Below are 20401 nucleotides of genomic sequence, written 5' to 3'. Positions count from 1 at the left end.
AACAACCAAAATGAGATGCGTAGTAAAAATGTGCACCCTCCCGCACCTGTAAGTCTAACTGTCACCCGAAGCAGCTGGCAGGATTCTACAAATTGGCAGGGAGACCATTTGGTATTTCTCAGCCACCAGACATCGCAGACTTGAGCTCTTCGAAGGCTCAGGCAATCGTTTGATGATTCATAATTTACCATCCTCTGTTTCTCAAGGTGACTGGTTTCCTGTCAGAGTAGAGGAGAATTTGGCAGCTTCTATCATCGATTCCTTGACTTTGGCATCCGTCATTAGGATAAGTTCCTGTCAGATTTCCACAGTTTTCCTGTAGTCTCAAATAGGAATGTCGATATGTGAGAAGTAGGTACAGACGAGAAGGGAAGATCTTTCTCCACATAGAATTCCTCCACTGGTCATTTGCTCCATTTCCTGTTGTGTTCATCCCTTATCAAACTAGGACACATCCCTAGTGCCTTGTATTGCCTTGTATTGTAAAGCAGTATTGCCAGTTTCTAAGGAGTACATCGCTAATGTGAATTTTGCAGAGTGAGTTTAAAACTAGCTATGTTGCATACTTTGCCTTGTTGTTACCTTTATTATTTTGTTGTTCAGACAGGCGCTAAGCGCCCAATACACAAAGAGATCAAGGATAGGCCTCTGACTGAGCATAGGGATGTTAGCCTGACTTGATCTGCTGCGGATAGCAGAAAATACTCAGAGAATGTCTGAGTGGTGTAGGAACAGGCTTTGCAGTCAGACATTTGATATCCCCCCACCAACCCCCTACTACACCATTCAATATCTGCCTTGATAATATCCACCAAGTTCACTTTGGGCCCTTTTCCTCTTCTGTGGTGATATGTGGGGTCTGTGGGTCAGACAGGATATGAGTTAGGGCCAGTTGGTGTGTGCACACGTGTATGTGTGTGTGTGTGTGTGTGTGTCTTCAGTTCCAGTGGGGTCTCTAATCCAGAAGAATGCTGAGACTGTGGTTTGCCACTGTGTGGGACAGGAAGCTGATGCTATCTCCACCAGCTGTGGTGGTGGTAGGCTGGTCTTGGTGGAACCAGGAGCACACTCTGGGATGCAGTCTCACACGCCCCAGTGACATGATACAGCCAAGCAGGGGCTCCACTGTTGCACTCACTGACAATTTATTCGCAATCTGCCTTTTACTCCCCTGCCTCCACGCTAAGTAAAAATGACTGCCTGTAGTCCGAGACAGACAGCTCTTTGTAAAATGTGATCGGTTGCAAAGTTGTTTTCCAGATGTTGCTGTTGTTTGGTTAATGATTATAAAGAAATAAGAAAATACTTGTTAGGATTTCTCTTAAATAGTTTTCAGTGGGATCAAATGTAGAAAGAGTTAAGCAGAGGTAAGACTTAAGGATGGCTTGTGCATCGCTGTAGCCTTCATACAAAGTGACAAGCCCTGGAAAGCTCAGCACATGCAGCGTCAATATCTCTCTTCTGATTCCACTCTCTATTCTCCCCCTCCTCCAATCTCACATACAATTGACAGTGTTAATAGGGGAGAGTGGGGTATGTTGACCCATTGTTTTTTTGCATTCAGCATCACTACTTCAAGGGAAATATAGTTTTATTTCTAACAAAGCTATCTACATATATTTCAAGTGTTCAATCAACTTTATCCATGGAGTGCATGTGTTACAACTATGAAACAGAAAGCATATGTGTTGGAACATGGTAACAGCATATTTTTTATAATTACAAAATAAAATAAATACCCCAACCACCAAGACGCACGGTCAGCAAGACGTGTGGTCAAATGATGAAAACATCAGTAGCCTATACATCATTATAAGCGCCAAGTGGCCTTGATAAATAGTGAAAATCATCACAAAAGCAATAATGGCATTATAGCTGTTATTCCTTATCCTAACAGCTGACACAAATCTTGACACACTTTGACATACCTTTGCTTGGTTCTAGTGCGTAATAGTCTCTGGTTCTCTCTTTATCGTGTTCCTGTTGTCTTGTCAATTTTCAGCTGCTTTGCACAACGGCTGTGCAGCTGCCTAATTTTGCACAGAGGGAGCTCCCCGCTCACTTTGTTCATGGTGCCGGCCAATGACAGTGAAGAAACTGTCCATGGTGATATTTCTCTCCTTGCCAACATAAGGTTCCACAAGCCTCATCACCACATTCTCCGACACTTGCTCACCTGCTGCCCAATATGGATATTTTCCCAGATATTGAAAGTCGTTCAGCATGTACAATTACACACACTCTTACTGTGTAGTCTACCCAAAGTAGGCCAGAGTAGACTGATAAGACTGTTTGGATTCAGTGGACTGATATAGGGTATAGACCATTTTGAGATTATAATTAGAACAGATCAATACAATAGAATGGCCCGCCCTGTTCTTCATTCACAATTGGTGAATACATAATGAGGCATTGTTCTGCTCATCAACTCACCCATTCAACCCGTTTCTCCCCATCATACTTTACTTAATTTATTTGATCTGTTATATGTGTGAAATTCGTTTCGGTATAGTTTAGGTTCAGTTTCGAGGCAATTATCAGGGTGATTATCAGCTGGGCACTGCATTTTCAACTGTTGGGAGAAGGAGCGGAGCAGGCCCTCCTTTCAGGAGAAGGAAGTTAAGCAAGTTCAGACTCCATGTCATCAGATAAGACCTTGCTAGCCTCTGCTACTCTATAATAGCTTCTCTTTCGCACAGGTACATGTTCGTTTTATTTTTGTCAATGTACCTCTTCAGTGTCATTCTATTTTTGGATAGCCATAGCCAGCTAGCTAACATAAATAGCATTCCTCTCTGTTTAGTCAGGTTGTTGAGTAGGCTAAATTATCTAGCTGCATTAGCTAGCTAAGTAAGTGAAAGTGAAAAAAAGACAAAAAAATCTCTCTCTCTCTCTTTACTGCTTTACTGAAATTAATTTGTTCAAAACTGTTCAACTATTGTCTTTCTCTCTGAGTCAACTACTCACCACATTTTATGCACTGCAGTGCTAGCTAGCTGTAGCTTATGCGTTCAGTACTAGATTCATTCTCTGATTCTTTGATTGGATGGACAACTTGTCAGTTCATGCTGCAAAAGCTCTGATAGGTCCTCCGGAAGTCGTCATAATTACTGTGTAAGTCTATGGAAGGGGTTGAGAACCATGAGCCTACTAGGTTTTGTATTGAAATCAATGTATCCAGAGCAGGACGGAAAATAGCTGTCCTCTGGCTACACCATGGTGCTACCCTAGAGAGTGCTGCTGAGGCTACTCTTGACCTTTTATTGCAAAACAGTGTGTTTTAATCAGTTATTTGGTGACGTAAATAAATTTAACATAGTTTATCTAAAAATTATAACTTTATTAATGTTTCACTATAAGTGGTCCTCTGTAGCTCAGCTGGTAGAGCACGGCGCTTGTAACGCCAAGGTAGTGGGTTCGATCCCCGGGACCACCCATACACAAAAAATGTATGCACGCATGACTGTAAGTCGCTTTGGATAAAAGCGTCTGCTAAATGGCATATTATTATTATTTTTTATAAGAAAAAAAATTAAATTCACTGAGTAGGATTGTCCTTCCCTTCCCCCTCTGAAGAGCCTACACTAGTTCACCATGATATTGACATTTCTAACTGAAAGGGTAAGACAAATGAGGTATACATTCTGTGCGAAAACATTGAAAATAAAGATTAAAATCTCCATGTACAGTGCATTCGGAAATTATTCAGACCCCTTGACTTTTTCCTTATTTTGTTACGTTACAACCTTATCCTAAAATGGATTAAATTAATGTATTTCCTCATCAATCTACACACAGTACCCCATAATGACGAAGCGAAAACAGGTTTTTAGACATTTTTGCAAATGTATTAAAAATAAGAAACAGAAATACCTTATTTACGTCAGTATTCAGACCCTTTGCAATGACACTCAAAATTGAGCTCAGGTGCATCCTGTTTCCATTCATCCATAATGTTTCTACAACTTGATTGGAGTCCACCTGTGGTAAATTCAATTGATTGGACATGATTTTGAAAGGCACACACCGACTATGTAAGGTCCCACAGTTGACAGTGCATGTCAGAGCAAAAACCAAGCCATGAGGTCGAAGGAATTGTCCGTAGAACTCCGAGACAGGATTGTGTCGAGGCACAGATCTGGGAAAGGGTACAAAAAAATTATACAGCATTGAAGGTCCCCAAGAACACAGTGGCCTCCATCATTCTTAAATGGAAGAAGTTTGGAACCACCAAGACTCTTCCTAGAGCTGTCCGCCCACCCAAACTGAGCAATCAGGGGAGAAGAGCCTTGGTCAGGGAGGTGACCAAGAACCCGATGGTCACTCTGACAGAGCTCTAGAGTTCCTCTGTGGAGATGGGAGAATCTTCCAGAAGGGCAACCATCTCTGCAGCACTCCACCAATCAGGCCTTTATGGTAGAGTGGCCAGACGGAAGCCACTCCTCAGTAAAAGGCACATGAAAGCCCGCTAGGAGTTTGCCAAAAGGCACCTAAAGGACTCTCAGACCATGAGAAACAAGATTCTCTGGTATGATGAAACCAAGATTGAACTATTTGGCCTGAATGCCAAGCGACAAGTCTGGAGGAAACCTGGCACCATCCCTACGGTGAAGCATGGTGGTGGCAGCATCATGCTGTGGGGATGTTTTCAGCGGCAGGGACTGGGAGACTAGTCAGGATCGAGGGAAAGATGAACGCAAAGTACAGAGAGATCCTTGATGAAAACCTACTCCAGAGCGCTCACGACCTCAGACTGGGGCGAAGCTTCACCTTCCAACAGGACAACGACCCTAAGCACACAGCCAATACAATGCAGGAGTGGCTTCGGGACAAGTCTCTGAATGTCCTTGAGTGGCCCAGCCAGAGAAAATAGTTGTGCAGCGATGCTCCCCATCCAACCTGACAGAGCTTGAAAGGATCTGCAGAGAAGAATGGGAGAAACTCCCCAAATACAGGTGTGCCAAGCTTGTAGCATCATACCCAAGAAGACTCAAAGCTGTAATCGCTGCCAAAGGTGCTTCAACAAAGTACTGAGTAAAGTGCATTAATATTTATGTGAATGTCATATTTCAGATTCTTTATTTTAAATATAAATTGGTAAAAATGTCTAAAAACCTGTTTTTGCTTTGTCATTATGGAGTATTGTGCATAGATTGATGAGGAAAAAATGCAATTTAATCAATAGAGAATAAGGCTGTAACGTAACAAAATGTGGAAAAAGTCAAGGGGTCTGAATATTTTCAGAATGCACTGTATAAAGACTCTGTTGACCCCCAGAGTCAGTTCTTTACTTTGAACTAAATCAAAGCTTGATGGACTCAGAGCCTCTCAACCATGTTGGAGAAACGACACTTTAAAATTATGAAAATTACCTAAATAGTTTTTTCCTGTTGGTGGAGGAAAACTTTGAAAGGCAACACCGTCTTTTGAAGTTGACATGTTGTGAAAGTTTGTCCTCTTTTCCTAAGCTATCCTTAAGGCTTCAGCATGCTTCGGTTCGGCTGCCGCCTAGCTGAACTTGGCTAGGCGAACCGAACAAGTGTGCTCGCATAAGAGCTTTGCTTGAAAAACGAGTGGCAATAGTACTGTTTGTCCATCTTGAAACGCCGTAGCCAATATACACTTCCTCAAAATAGTCTGAATTGATCTAAGATAACTCAAGAAATCTGTCAGTAATTTTTACGTTTTTGCCGAAGAGATCTTAGTCGCGCAATTTTACATTTAAGTAAGATGTTTGGTGCAATATTTCTCAAGTGAAACAATTTGCATGAAAACAAGGTCTATCTTTGAATGACAACAAACACTTAATTAAATAATCCCTACTGTTGACCAATGACCGATGAAGGGGCGTAGACTTCAGCTACCGACTTCGGCTACCGACTTCAGCTACCGACTTTGGCTACCAACTTTGGCTTGCCTTGAGCATTTTTTTTGTGTGCATGAACAGCTGAAAAAACCCTTGTTGAAGACCAAAACGTCACAAAATGTTGTCATAATATTATGCACAAACTGTTCCGAATTGTTTCGGTTGGGAAGCATGCAGACGCCTCCGGTCATGAAACCGTCGAGCCCTAAGAGGGAGAAGAAAACACCAGAGCAATTGAAGGCCATGGCTTTACGACCCACCGTTTGTATTCTCATGCAAGTGCCTCTTTTTATTGTACCCCGGCTCAAAGAGTAGGCGGTTGGAGAGAATGCACTCTCTCTCCGCCCCCCTCCCACTCCCAATTTAACTTAGGGAAAGGAATGCCCATTTGAAAATCAATTCCCAGGCTTTGGGGAAAGAGAAGAAGAGGAAGGCTGCTGTAAAACAACAAACTTCAGTGTAGAGGGAGGGGAGGGCAGTCTGGTAAAATATAATTGCAGATGAGGGAGGAATAAGAATGTTGGTGGTTTTCTCTTTCCCCTCGTGCCTCTCTTCTTGTCCCACTACCTCTGGTTGATAACCCTCTTCAAACTCTCAGATGGCGGTCACGTCTATAGTAGCCACTGTACTGGAATTACAATGTGAAAGGCTCCTTCCAGCCGTGGAGACTTGAAATCAGAAGTTTTATTCGAGGGAGTTGCAGGGAAGGGGGGCTGAGTTGAAGCAGGGGGTTGGCTTAGCCGTGATTTCAAATGGTAAGCCAGTGCATGGATTAGTCTTCTCTTTTTAGCCTCACAGTGTGATAAGGATTTGAGGTGCTATGTTTCGATAGGCAGCCCAGGCCTGATTTATTCTCAAGTTCCTCAGGTGGAAATTAAATACATTTTTCACGGTGTCAAAATGTCTGACTCCGACTCAGCTAAGATGTCATCAGTGTTTTATGCTCAGGTTTGCCCCGAAGGGAGACGAAAGAAGAGTCTTCTCACATACTATACCTCATGTGTCATAGATGCCATGAGAGTACTTTGGAGGTGTGTGGGGGTGGTTAGCAAGCTAGCTAGTTGTGCGGGTGATGGTTAGCAAGCTAGCTGTATCAATTAGTCTTCTGTACATTGGTGAGTGTTGACCTCAAGGCTTTCTCATGTGCTTGAATTAAGAAGACAATTATTCAATTGACCTCTAATCTCTTGATGGGGGGATCGAGCCTGTTGTCATGGAGATTTGAAATTGAACTTTTTTCCCATGTCAAACCAAGATAGAATGGCCAAATGCCTCCATGGGCCACATTTTAGCTTTTGTAGTGAATTTGTGTGGTAAAAACCATATTTGAATTGTATTTTGACTACTTAGAAAACACAAAGAAAAGGTTTAATATGATCTTCGTGCCGTTTGTCGGAAGTTGCGCTAAATTGCTAGTCTCTTTTAAATCTTGAACAATGTTAGCCCTGTGCAAATGACTTATCCCTCTCGGCCCGTCTTTCATCAGAATGTCGGTCAAGTGAGTACTTAAGTGATTTGTGGGAGTTGGGTGATGTGCAGATTGAGTTTTCTTCCCCAGAGAATTAGATCAATCTGCTTAGCGGCTAAAAGCCCACTAGGATAGACATGGTGAAATAAATAGTGGAGGGAGATGACAGGGAGATGGAATCCACTCTGGACGCTGGCACGCTCCCTTGTTTCAGACGACAAGGTCAAACCAACCCACTCGCTAACTTGAAGAAGAGAAAAATGGACAGCCACAGCAGTTTTTTATTCTCCAGTATAGAATGACATTTGAAGTCTGAACAAGACTATGTTCCCGTACCAAGGCCATTCTCTTACTCTCTCTCTCTCTCTCTCATGCAACACAACACCACAATTTTCTCTTAGAATTAGATCTGTCTAAGAGATTTGGAATGAAGTATGTTTTGTTGTGACTGTGCATATTCACTCTAATAACATTGACACAGTCCTGATGTTACTTGCTAATCCTGATGGTGCCCCACCGGGGTCATTTTGATGCCCTCTGCTTAGTTTAGCATTTGTCCCTGTCATTTTGAGGCTTACCCGACAAGCATGTAATATTCAAATTTACTCTCATCCTTTGCTGCTAATCAGTCACGATAGCTTGCTGTGGAGTCTTAGTGGGCATGACAATATTGTATAACATCTTCTTCTCATGAGGCTATTTGTATGTTTTTTTGGAAGGTTAGCAGCAACCATAGCATGACCAAACTTTGGGATGATTTGATAAACATCTGTACTTCCATATATACAGTTGAAGTCGGAAGTTTACATACACTTAGGTTGGAGTCATTAAAACTCGTTTTTCAACCACTCCACAAATTTGTTGTTAACAAACTATAGTTTTGGCAAGTCGGTTAGGACATCTACTTTGTGCATGAAATTACATTTACGTCATTTAGCAGACGCTCTTATCCAGAGCGTCTTACAAATTGGTGCATTCACCTTATAGCCAGAGAGATAACCACTTTACAATTAATTATTCCAACAATTGTTTACAGACAGATTATTTCACTTATAATTCACTGTATCACAATTCCATTGGGTCAGAAGTTTACATACACGAAGTTGACTGTGCTGTCATGGCTTTAGAAGCTTCTGATAGGCTAATTGACATCATTTGAGTCAATTGGAGGTGTACCTGTGGATGTATTTCAAGGCATACCTTCAAACTCAGTGCCTCTTTGCTTGACATCATGGGAAAATCAAAAGAAATCAGCCAAGACCTCAGAAAAAAAATTGTAGACCTCCACAAGTCTGGTTCATCTTTGGGAGCAATTTCCAAATGCCTGAAGGTACCACATTCATCTGTACAAACAATAGTACGCAAGTATAAACACCATGGGACCACGCAGCTGTCATACGGCTCAGGAAGGAGATGCGTTCTGTCTCCTAGAGATGAACGTACTTTGGTGCGAAAAATGCAAATCAATCCCAGAACAACAGCAAAGGCCCTTGTGAAGATGCTGGAGGAAACAGGTACAAAAGTATCTATATCCACAGTAAAACAAGTCTTATATCGACATAGCCTGAAAGGCCGCTCAGCAAGGAAGAAGCCACTGCTCCAAAACCGCCATTAAAAAGACAGACGACGGTTTGCAACTGCACTTAGGGACAAAGATCGTACTTTTTGGAGAAATGTCCTCTGATCTGATTAAACAAAAATATAACTGTTTGGCCATAATGACCATCGTTATGTTTGGAGGAAAAATGGGAAGGCTTGCAAGCCGAAGAACACCATCCCAACCGTGAAGCACGGGGGTGGCAGAATCATGCTGTGGGGGTGCTTTGCTGCAGGAGGGACTGGTACACTTCACAAAATAGATGACATCATGAGGAAGGAAAATGATGCAACATCTCAAGACATCAGTCAGGAAGTTAAAGCTTGGTCGCAAAATTGGTCTTCCAAATGGACAAAACCCCAAGCATACTTCCAAAGTTATGGCTTAAGGACAACAAAGTCAAGGTATTGGAGTGGCCATCACAAAGCCCTGACCTCAATCCTATAGAAAATGTGTGGGCAGAACTGAAAAAGCGTGTGCGAGCAAGGAGGCCTACAAACCTGACTCAGTTACACCAGCTCTGTCAGGAGGAATGGGCCAGAATTCACCCAACTTATTGTGGGAAGCTTGTGGAAGGCTACCCGAAATGTTTGACCCAAGTTAAACAATTTAAAGGCAATGCTACCAAATACTAATTGAGTGTATGTAAACTTCTGACCCACTGGGAATGTGATGAAAGTAATAAAAGCTTAAATAAATAATTCTCTCTACTATTATTCTGACAGTTCACATTCTTAGAATAAAGTGGTGATCCCAACTGACCTAAGACAGGGAATTCTTACTAGGATTAAATGTCAGGATTTGTGAAAAACTGAGTTTAAATGTATTTGTCTAATGTGTATGTAAACCTTACATTTTTGTCATTTAGTAGACGCTCTTATCCACAGCGACTTACAGTTAGTGAGTGCATACATTATTTTTAATTTTTACATACTGGCCCCCCGTGGGAATCGAACCCACAACCCAGGCGTTGCAAACGCCAAGCTCTACCAACTGAGCTACATCCCTGCCGGCCATTCCCTCCCCTACCCTGGACGACGCTGGGCCAATTGTGCTGGGCCAATATTTTCATAATGAATAGGCTGACACATTACCATTAGCTACAGAATATCTCACCACTGTGTGTTTCATTCTTCTCTCTCACTTCTTCATTCCTTTCTTGAGGGAGGGGCTGTCAACAGTTTCATGAAATATGTTTAGTTGTGAAAACATGTTACTATCGATGTTCCTGAACAGATTTCACTTGGTTGCCTAAATTAAGCACAGGTAGCTGCAGGAACAGGTTTGGCGAGCCCAAGGGATACAGAGTTTGGATGGAATATCACCTGCCGCGCAGAGAGAGGCTGCATGTTCGTCAAACAGTGGTTGATTCGTGGGGTGAAATATTCAAATTATGATCAAGTTTATTGGTCGCGTACACAGATTTGCAGACGTTATCGCAGGTGCAGCAAAATGCAAAATGCTCGTGTTTCTAGCTCCAACAGTGCAGTAACACCTTGCAATAATAATTTTAAAAAACGATACACACATAATCCAGAAACAATACAAATAAAGAAAGTACATACGTATGACGTCTTCTTTCCATTGCCCCTTTTCCTGTCCATTTGATGATGGGACATTCTAAATTAATTGTACATATTAGTAAAGATTAAATTGAGAATAGTCTGATGGGTGGAAATACAGTGGGGAAAAAAAGTATTTAGTCAGCCACCAATTGTGCAAGTTCTCCCACTTAAAAAGATGAGAGGCCTGTAATTTTCATCATAGGTACACGTCAACTATGACAGACAAATTGAGATTTATTTTCTCCAGAAAATCACATTGTAGGATTTTTAACTCGTTACCTGTATTAATGGCATCTGTTTGAACTTGTTATCAGTATAAAAGACACCTGTCCACAACCTCAAACAGTCACACTCCAAACTCCACTATGGCCAAGACCAAAGAGCTGTCAAAGGACACCAGAAACAAAATTGTAGACCTGCACCAGGCTGGGAAGACTGAATCTGCAATAGGTAAGCAGCTTGGTTTGAAGAAATCAACTGTGGGAGCAATTATTAGGAAATGGAAGACATACAAGACCACTGATAATCTCCCTCGATCTGGGGCTCCACGCATGATCTCACCCCGTGGGGTCAAAATGATCACAAGAACGGTGAGCAAAATGCCCAGAACCACACGGGGGGACCTAGTGAATGACCTGCAGAGAGCTGGGACCAAAGTAACAAAGCCTACCATCAGTAACACACTACGCCGCCAGGGACTCAAATCCTGCAGTGCAAGACGTGTCCCCCTGCTTAAGCCAGTACATGTCCAGGCCCGTCTGAAGTTTGCTAGAGTGCATTTGGATGATCCAGAAGAGGATTGGGAGAATGTCATATGGTCAGATGAAACCAAAATAGAACTTTTTGGTAAAAACTCAACTCGTCGTGTTTGGAGGACAAAGAATGCTGAGTTGCATCCAAAGAACACCATACCTACTGTGAAGCATGGGGGTGGAAACATCATGCTTTGGGGCTGTTTTTCTGCAAAGGGACCAGGACGACTGATCCGTGTAAAGGAAAAAATGAATGGGGCCATGTATCGTGAGATTTTGAGTGAAAACCTCCTTCCATCAGCAAGGGCATTGAAGATGAAACGTGGCTGGGTCTTTCAGCATGACAATGATCCCAAACACACCGCCCGGGCAACGAAGGAGTGGCTTCGTAAGAAGCATTTCAAGGTCCTGGAGTGGCCTAGCCAGTCTCCAGATCTCAACCCCATATAAAATCTTTGGAGGGAGTTGAAAGTCTGTGTTGCCCAGCGACAGCCCCAAAACATCACTGCTCTAGAGGAGATCTGCATGGAGGATGGGCCAAAATACCACCAACAGTGTGTGAAAACCTTGTGAAGACTTACAGAAAATGTTTGACCTGTGTCATTGCCAACAAAGGGTATATAACAAAGTATTGAGAAACTTTTGTTATTGACCAAATACTTATTTTCCACCATAATTTGCAAATAAATTCATTAAAATGTGATTCCACCTCCCATGTGATTTTCTGGATATTTTTTTCCCATTTTGTCTGTCATAGTTGACGTGTACCTATGATGAAAATTACAGGCCTCTCTCATCTTTTTAAGTGGGAGAACTTGCACAATTGGTGGCTGACTAAATACTTTTTTTCCCCACTGTATGATAACTTGATGAGAGAACAGCATATGCAGCCTGAGGCAAGGAACAGCAATATTTTTTTTCAACTCATCATAGCCTATAGTCACATCATGCAGCCCACACTGTATATATTTAGATTTTTAAGACATTCTAAGGTTTGTATCATTTACAACTAAAGTTGCCAGATAACTCTAAATCTAGTGTATAGGACCTGTTTCAAATGATCAGTTTTATGCTCAACATAGCCACTTCATATGCATACTCACTCCGGAATGGGAAAAATATCCTTTCTATTTTATTCAGCTAAGTTCAATTTTATTATTCATATTATAAAATCAAATAATATATACTGAACAAAAATATAAACGGAACATGTAAAGTGTTCGTCCCATGTTTCATGAGTGTAAATAAAAGATCCCAGAAATGTTCCATACGCACAAAAAACGTATTTCTCTCAAATTATGTGCACAAATTTGTTTACATCCCTGTTATTGAGTATTTCTCCTTTGCCAAGATAATCCATCCACCTGATAGGTGTAGCATATCAAGAAGCTGATTAAACAGCATGATCATTACACAGGTGCACCTTGTGCTGGAGACAATAAAAGGCCACTCTAAAATGTGCAGTTTTTTCACACAACACAATGCCACAGATGTCTCAAGTTTTAAGGGAGCATGCAGTTGGCATGCTGACTGCAGGAATGTCCACCAGAACTGTTGCCAGAGAATTGAATGTACATTTTCTACCATAAGCCGCCTCCAACGTCGTTTTAGAGAATTTTGCAGTACGTCCAACTGGCCTCACAACCGCAGACCACGTGTAACCACGCCAGCCCAGGACCTCCACATCTGTCTTCTTTACCTGCGGGATCGTCTGAGACCAGCCACCCAGACAGCTGATGAAACAGGAGTATTTCTGTCTGTAATAAAGTCCTTTTGTGGGGAAAAACTCATTCTGATTGGCTGGGCCTGGCTCCCCAGTGGGTGGGCCTATGCCCTTCCAGGCCCACCCATGGCTGCGCCCCTGCCCAGTCATGTGAAATCCATAGATTAGGGCCTAATTAATTTCTTTCAATTGACTGATTTTCTTATATGAACTGTAACTCAGTAAAATCGCATAGCCAGATAAAATACAGTAGGCCGACTCATATTCTGTTCTACTGAAATACATTTTCTTCATATCATAATGTTTCTTTAGACCTGCCTAAAATAAATTATGGATTTATTGTGATGGTGTATATTCAATTGATTTATTAGACTTTTTAAAAATGTAGATGTTCCAAAGGCGCGCATCAGCAACTTGTATGCGTAGAGGCCTGGAGATGCTAAACATTTGCATGACAATAACCATCTGACAAAATGTAATGACTGCCGCAGCCCTACTTTGGTCAACACAAATTACAATGCCAGCATAACGTTCACCCACACAAACACTATCTAGATACTTGAATTCCCTCTTTACATGGTTAGGATTTGGAATTTGGACTGGCATTCACAGCTTTTTTACACCCACAGTCCTTCCTATCTATAAATGTCTCGGAGGCTCAGCTCCATGCTCTTCCCCATGGTTTCATGAGTTCACATTAAGCTTTGAAGCTGATGCTCTCTTGCCCCTGTATACCACGCCAGGTGGGAATAAGTCCAGAGAGAGCCTAAGTATGTAATTTATATGTCTCTCTCTCCAGACAGTCAAGCATAGGCCTACTTTCTGACTGTCTACTGTCCTCTCCTATAGTTTGTTAGCTACTCAATAGCCTCTTCAACTCTTTCAAGTTGCAATTGGAGAAGTAGTACAATGTAGAGCTCACCTTCCCCTTTGAACACCCCTCTATAACAGTGGAGGCTCCTCGGAAGGGGATTACCATCCTATTCAGTGAATTTCATACAAATAAAAATAGTGAAATATTAAAAAAGTTATCCTTTTTAGATAAAACTATACAAAACATATTGACGTCACCAAATAACTGATTAAAAAACACTGTTTTTCAATGAAGGTCTACAGTAGCCTAAACAGCACTCTCGAGGGTAGCAACATTGTCTAGCTGGAGGACAGCTATTTTCCGTCCTCCTCTAGGTACACTGACCTCAATACAAATCTTAGGAGGCTCATGGTTCTCACCCCCTTCAATAGACTTACACAGTAAATATGACGACTTCCGGAGGACGTCCTCCAACCTATCAGAGCTCTTGCAGCATGAACTGACATGTTGTCCATCCAATCAAAGGATCAGAGAATGAATCTAGTACTGAAAGCATAAGCTACAGCTAGATAGCACTGCAGTGCATTAAATGAGGTAAGTAGTTTACTCAGAGAGAGCGAAAGATAATAGTTGAAGAGTTTGGGACTAATTCATTTCTTCAAAAATTAAGGAGAAGCAGCAGAAAGAGAGAGCTAGCTATATTTCATAGTATTTATTTCACTTTCACTTCCATTTACCTAGCTAGTTAATGCAGTTAGCTAATTTAGTTTACTCAACAACCTGACTCAAACAGAGAGGAATGCTATTTATGTTAGCTAGTTGGCTAAGGCTATCCAACATTGGAACTCTTCCAAGTCAAGGTATGCTTTTGGTTTTATTAATTTATTGCCACCGGTGCCCGCCGGTGTAACTGCAAAACTGCTTGCTGTAGACTGTACTGCGTGATTGTAGCAGGTTTACTAACACGTTAGTTCTAGTACACTGCATGACCAAAAGTATGTGGACACCTGCTCACCGAACATCTCATTCCAAAATCATGGGCATTAAAATGGAGTTGGTCCCCCCTTTGCTGCTATAACAGCCTCCACTCTTCTGGGAAGGCTTTCCACTAGGTGTTGGAACATTGCTGTGGGGACTTGCTTCCATTCAGCCACAAGAGCATTAGTGAGGTCAGGCACTGATGTTGGGCGATTAGCATTACGCATGGTGATCTTAGGCTTGTGTGCGGCTGCTTGGCCATGGAAACCCATTTCATGAAGCTCCAGACGAACAGTTATTTTGCTGACGTTGCTTCCAGAGGCAGTTTGGAAGTCGGTAGTGAGTGTTGCAACCGAGGACAGATTATTTTTACGCACTTCAGCACTCTGCGGTCCTGTGAGCTTGTGAGGTCTACAACTTCGCGGCTGAGCCGTTGTTACTCCTAGACATTTCCACTTCACAATAACAGCACTTACAGTTGACCGGGGCAGCTCTAGCAGGGCAGAAATTTGACGAACTGACTTGTTGGAAAGGTGGCATCCTATGACAGTGCCACATTGAAAGTCAATGAGCTTTTCAGTAAGGCCATTCTACTGCCAATGTTTGTCTATGGAGATTGCATGGCTGTGTGCTCAATTCTATACACCTGTTAGCGACGGGTGTGGCTGAAATAGCCGAATCCACTAATCTGAAGGGGTGTCCACATACTTTTGTGTATATATAGTGTAGCTATGTTGACTATGACGGTGACAACGATGTAGGCTGTGTGTAGCGGTTGGTGGTTATGGTAAGGTTTGGGTTACCAACTCAGTGGCCTTGTGGTTAGAGTGTTCCCCCTGAGATTGGAAGATTGTGAGTTCAATCCCTGGCTGAGTCATACCAAAGCCTGTAAAAATGGGACCTGATGTGTGTCTGCTTGGCAATCAACATTAAGGAGCTAGATTGGGGGTAAGGCCCTGCGATAGACTAGCGTCCTGTCCAGGGTGTGTACTTCTATGTCAAGCTGCCTCATGCTACAGAAACAGGAGAGGTTTCTTCACCTGGTCACAGACAGTTGTTGTGTTGTCCACAAGCGAAGGGAAAAGGCGAGAGGGGGAGAGCGCTTCGATGCAAGAAGGAATTATACAACGAGCAAAGTGATGATGCTGTTTGTATGTGGCTGCTATGAAAGTGAACTGTGTGTGCGGGTGATTAGGGGTGTGTTCATTCCGCCGATTCTGTTGCAAAATGTTTCTTAAACGGATGCGAATGAAACAGGGATGGACCTAACTGAATTTGTCCAATAGAAACTCTCGTTTTGTTTTGCAAATGTTTGGACTAATGATTACACCCTAGATCAGCTAGATGCAGGCAAGAGTGTGCAAGGCGGTATTGAATGTGTCACTGTCTGTCACCTTGATTACTCCAATATTTGTCTCTCTACCTGTTCAGCTACGTTATAAACTTTAATTTGTAGGCTAGGTTGTAGCAACCTCATGATGGGTATAGGGCATATTTGTGTATAATGTAGTAGCCTAAACCTATCGATATTACATTGAGCTGGGTGAATGGAATATGAATGACAGTCATCCAATATGCTTTAATAGAAATAAGGCCATGCACATAAAAACAGATCGTCCTTCCTAATCTTAAACAGCACCGACCGTTATAATAACATTGAACTCCATCACTTGGCCTTTACCAGTATCTAAACAGTTGCCTAATATTTTGCTTATTTCATATTATGCATCCTTCTGCTTGGAAACCCACACATTACATTTAGCTCAATCTCAGGCAATGGCCTCTTCTCCTTTAAAAACCTTTGCATAACATTTCCACATAGACTGCTCCGACCGGCCCGGCCTGTAATATTTATGAAGGAGCTCTTAAAGCCCCTGTCCTGCTGGGTTTCCCCACAACCTCCCACCAACCCCCTCAACGTAGGTCTGTTCAGCTTTTCTACACCCTAAAAGCTATTAGCTTGAGTGTCAGTTAGTCCTATACTGTTCTTCTGCAGAGTCTGCCCCAGAGGGAAGACAACCACTCTCCACAAACAAATGGAGAGTGTTTTCTTGTTTAGTAGACCGTCAGATCTGCGTTATACTTTGTTATAGGCATGAGTAGACCAAGCTCTGCTGGAATGCAGGTTATTTGTGCTCTTAGAGAGGCAGTATTCAGGTTAAGATTTAGCAGCCAGTTCAAGGATTTGCTTTGAAAGGCCTGTCATTCTGTATGATAACGGCCCATGATACTCTAAGACATTTGCCACTGACTAAGTTCAAGCTATCACATGAAAATGTGTTGTTTAACATATGATTTGAAATTCCTGTAAAAGTCAATCTACCACCATTTGCTTTACATCAAGATTCCACACATTCCTTCTATACTGTACTCCTGAGTGGCGCAGTGGTCTAAGGCACTGCATCACAGTGCTAACTGTGCCACTAGAGATCCTGGTTCGAATCCAGGCTCCGTCGCAGCCGGCCGCGACCGGGAGACTCATGGGCGGCGCACAATTGGCCCAGCGTCGTCCAGGGTAGGGGAGGGAATGGCCGGCAGGGATGTAGCTCAGTTGATAGAGCATGGCGTTTGCAACGCCAGGGTTGTGTGTTCGTTTCCCACGGGGGGCCAGTATAAAAAATATATATGTATTCACTAACTGTAAGTCGCTCTGGATAAGAGCGTCTGCTAAATGACTAAAATGTAAATGTACATCACAGTACAGTTGAAAGATATATATGGCAAATAGAAATCCAATATGGATGGTATTAAGAGATAGATGGGAGGTGTTGAATGGAGTTGAAGGATGGGACTAATAACAACTAACAACAACTAATAACAACAAGATAACTAATGTAAAGCATACTGTGTCCATAATAGGTATATAGGTTATAGGTTGAGAGCTTTTGTGAAAGAGCACAGTTAGAAAGATATGGCATATAGAAGCAAACCGGATGGACATCATGAAAATGATCGGAGAGGTTGAGGGTAGAGGAAGTTCAGGAGTAAAAACAAACAAAATAGAATTATTGTAAAATTGACTGTGTCCATAAAATGTATATAATATGTATAAGCTGGAAGGAGAGGCCTAAGCATTGTTGTTCACTAGTTTACTCCAATGAGGGAAGGGGTGGTAGGGTTGGAAAGTAATAAAGGGGAATATATATATTTTTAAAGGATATGTATGTATATGTATTTATATGTGTGTGTGTATATGTATGTAAATGTGTGTGTATTTATGTATGTATATATATATATATATATATATATATATATATATATATATATATATGTGTGTATGTGTATGTATGTATGTATGTATGTATGTATGTATGTATGTATGTGTGTGTGTGTGTATGTGTGTATATATATATATATATGTATGTGTGTATGTATATGTATGTATGTGTATGTATATATATATATATATATACACAGTTGAAGTCGGAACTTTACATACACCTTAGCCAAATACATTTAAACTCAGTTTTTCACAATTCCTGACATTTAATCCTAGTGAATATTCCCTGTTTTAGGTCAGTTAGGATCACCACTTTATTTTAAGAATGTGAAATGTCAGAATAATAGTAGAGAGAATGATTTATTTCAGCTTTTATTTATTTCATCACATTCCCAGTGGGTCAGAAGTTTACATACACTCAATTTGTATTTGGTAGCATTGCCTTTAAATTGTTTAACTTGGGTTAAACGTTTTGGGTAGCCTTCCACAAGCTTCCCACAATAAGTTGGGTGAATTTTGGCCCATTCCTCCTGACAGAGCTGGTGAAAGAAATAAAAGCTGAAATAAATCATTCTCTCTGCTATTATTCTGACGTTTCACATTCTTTTAAAATAAAGTGGTGATCCTAACTGACCTAAGTCAGGGAATTTTTACTAGGATTAAATGTCAGGAATTGTGAAAAACTGAGTTTAAATGTATTTGGCCAAGGTGTATGTAAACTTCCGACTTCAACTGTAAATATATGCGAGAAAAAAAACATATGGGGGATTGGAAGTGATGCAGACAATTACATTGATGGAAGTTACAATTTTAAAGCTGATCTACCCCCTAAAAAAATTAATATATAATAATAATTATATACAAATTTTTTAAAATAAAAAGTCCACATCCTATAACCCTGGAGGATTCGACCGTGGAGGGAAAGGCATTCGCCCAGTGGATACGAAGCCGCCCTCTTATCAGTTGTTATCAGAGAGAGAATTTATTATTCTGTTTTTTTCAGCCCAGGTGTGGAGTGTCTCTTTTGTAAACAGAGGCCATGTTAGAGGGCTCAGTGGAGCTCACAGAGAAATTAACCCTTTCCACCTTGTGATTAGCATCAACCCGATCCCTTCTCCCCTCCAGAAAGTTAGTGCATACTCACAACATAAAATAGTATTTACCCTCTTCACTCTCTCTCCTGCTTTTGCCTACTTACTGACAACAAGCCTTACAACAGAGTACACTTTAACCCGTTACCCCCTCTCTCTCTATTCCAGGATCCCGGCCCAGGTTGGAGGATGCCCCCCCGCGGATCGTGGAGCACCCCTCTGACCTGATAGTCTCCAAGGGCGAACCGGCCACCCTCAACTGCAAGGCAGAGGGGCGTCCCAGCCCCATGGTGGAGTGGTACAAAGATGGCGAACGAGTGGAGACAGACAGAGAAGACCCGCGCTCCCACCGTATGCTGCTGCCCAGTGGCTCCCTCTTCTTCCTGCGTATCGTCCACGGTCGACGGAGCAAGCCCGACGAGGGGGTCTATGTGTGCGTGGCACGCAACTACCTAGGCGAGGCCGTCAGTCGCAACGCATCGCTGGAGGTGGCAAGTAAGTGCCTTTGCTTTTGTCTGCAATTTTGGCTCTTGGGGTCAGAGAGTAGGTGTGTTTGAGCCAAGATGGCAGAGATGGCTGGAGAATAGCACTGTATAGCACTGACAGAGAAGAGAGGCAATCCTCCTGGACTGGGTTTATTAATGCGAATAAGTGACAGCTCAAGCGAAAGATAACAAGAACAACTGCCACTGGAAAGGGAAAGTGTAGTGAGAACAGCCAATGGTTGCTGTTTCCAGGTGTTAGCCCCCGAAATCATCACACACACACTATAGAAAACCCTGTGAGAATGGAAAGCAATGGAAGTTGGTTCCTAGCAGATTTTCACAACAGGACACTGCTGCTATTTGTTCTGCTGTAATGAAACGTGGATGGGCCAATTTGATTTCACTATTAGATTAGCCAATGCGCTATTTCGTTATGTAATTCCATTCTACAACAACACGGGTAATTTGAGTATTTCAGTATTTTCAAGCTGTTTTTATGAATAGTTTTCCCTGATATGAGTTGAGGATGGTTTCTTGGTATGTATTGTTGCCTGGTTTTCCTATCTGGAAGGCTACAGTTACCCCATACCTCAAAATCCCTTTTCTAAGAGCTGCCATTTTCTCCGCTTTCACTCTGTTATAGGATGATGTAAGTAGTTTATCTGACAGACTGTTGTTTGTATACAGTATTGACAGCAACATACACGTATCTGTTAGTTAAATTATTGTGAAGGCTGTCTTTGCCCCATGACTGACTATTCCCCCTCAAATTAGCCCTGAAACACAGAAACGGTTTTTACTAAGGTAGCAGTGAAAGTCAAATGTTTTCATCCATCCTTTTG

General features: G+C 42.0%; 1 pseudogene across 1 annotated transcript in view; it reads left to right on the top strand.

Annotated features, from left to right (window-relative positions):
• The window catches only part of LOC311142632 (roundabout homolog 3-like), a 280782-nt pseudogene that overhangs the window by 154209 nt on the left and 106172 nt on the right, over nt 1–20401 (top strand). Inside the window, exon 2 of the transcript in view lies at nt 19243–19569. The product of the transcript in view is annotated as a roundabout homolog 3-like (transcript). The remainder of the gene's footprint in view (nt 1–19242; nt 19570–20401) is intronic.

This window comes from Coregonus lavaretus (assembly GCF_964263955.1).
Source record: "Coregonus lavaretus genome assembly, chromosome: 15".
In the NCBI taxonomy this organism is placed as follows: domain Eukaryota; kingdom Metazoa; phylum Chordata; class Actinopteri; order Salmoniformes; family Salmonidae; genus Coregonus; species Coregonus lavaretus.
Note: the sequence above shows the minus strand (reverse complement) of the source record. Positions and strands in the feature narration are given on the sequence as shown.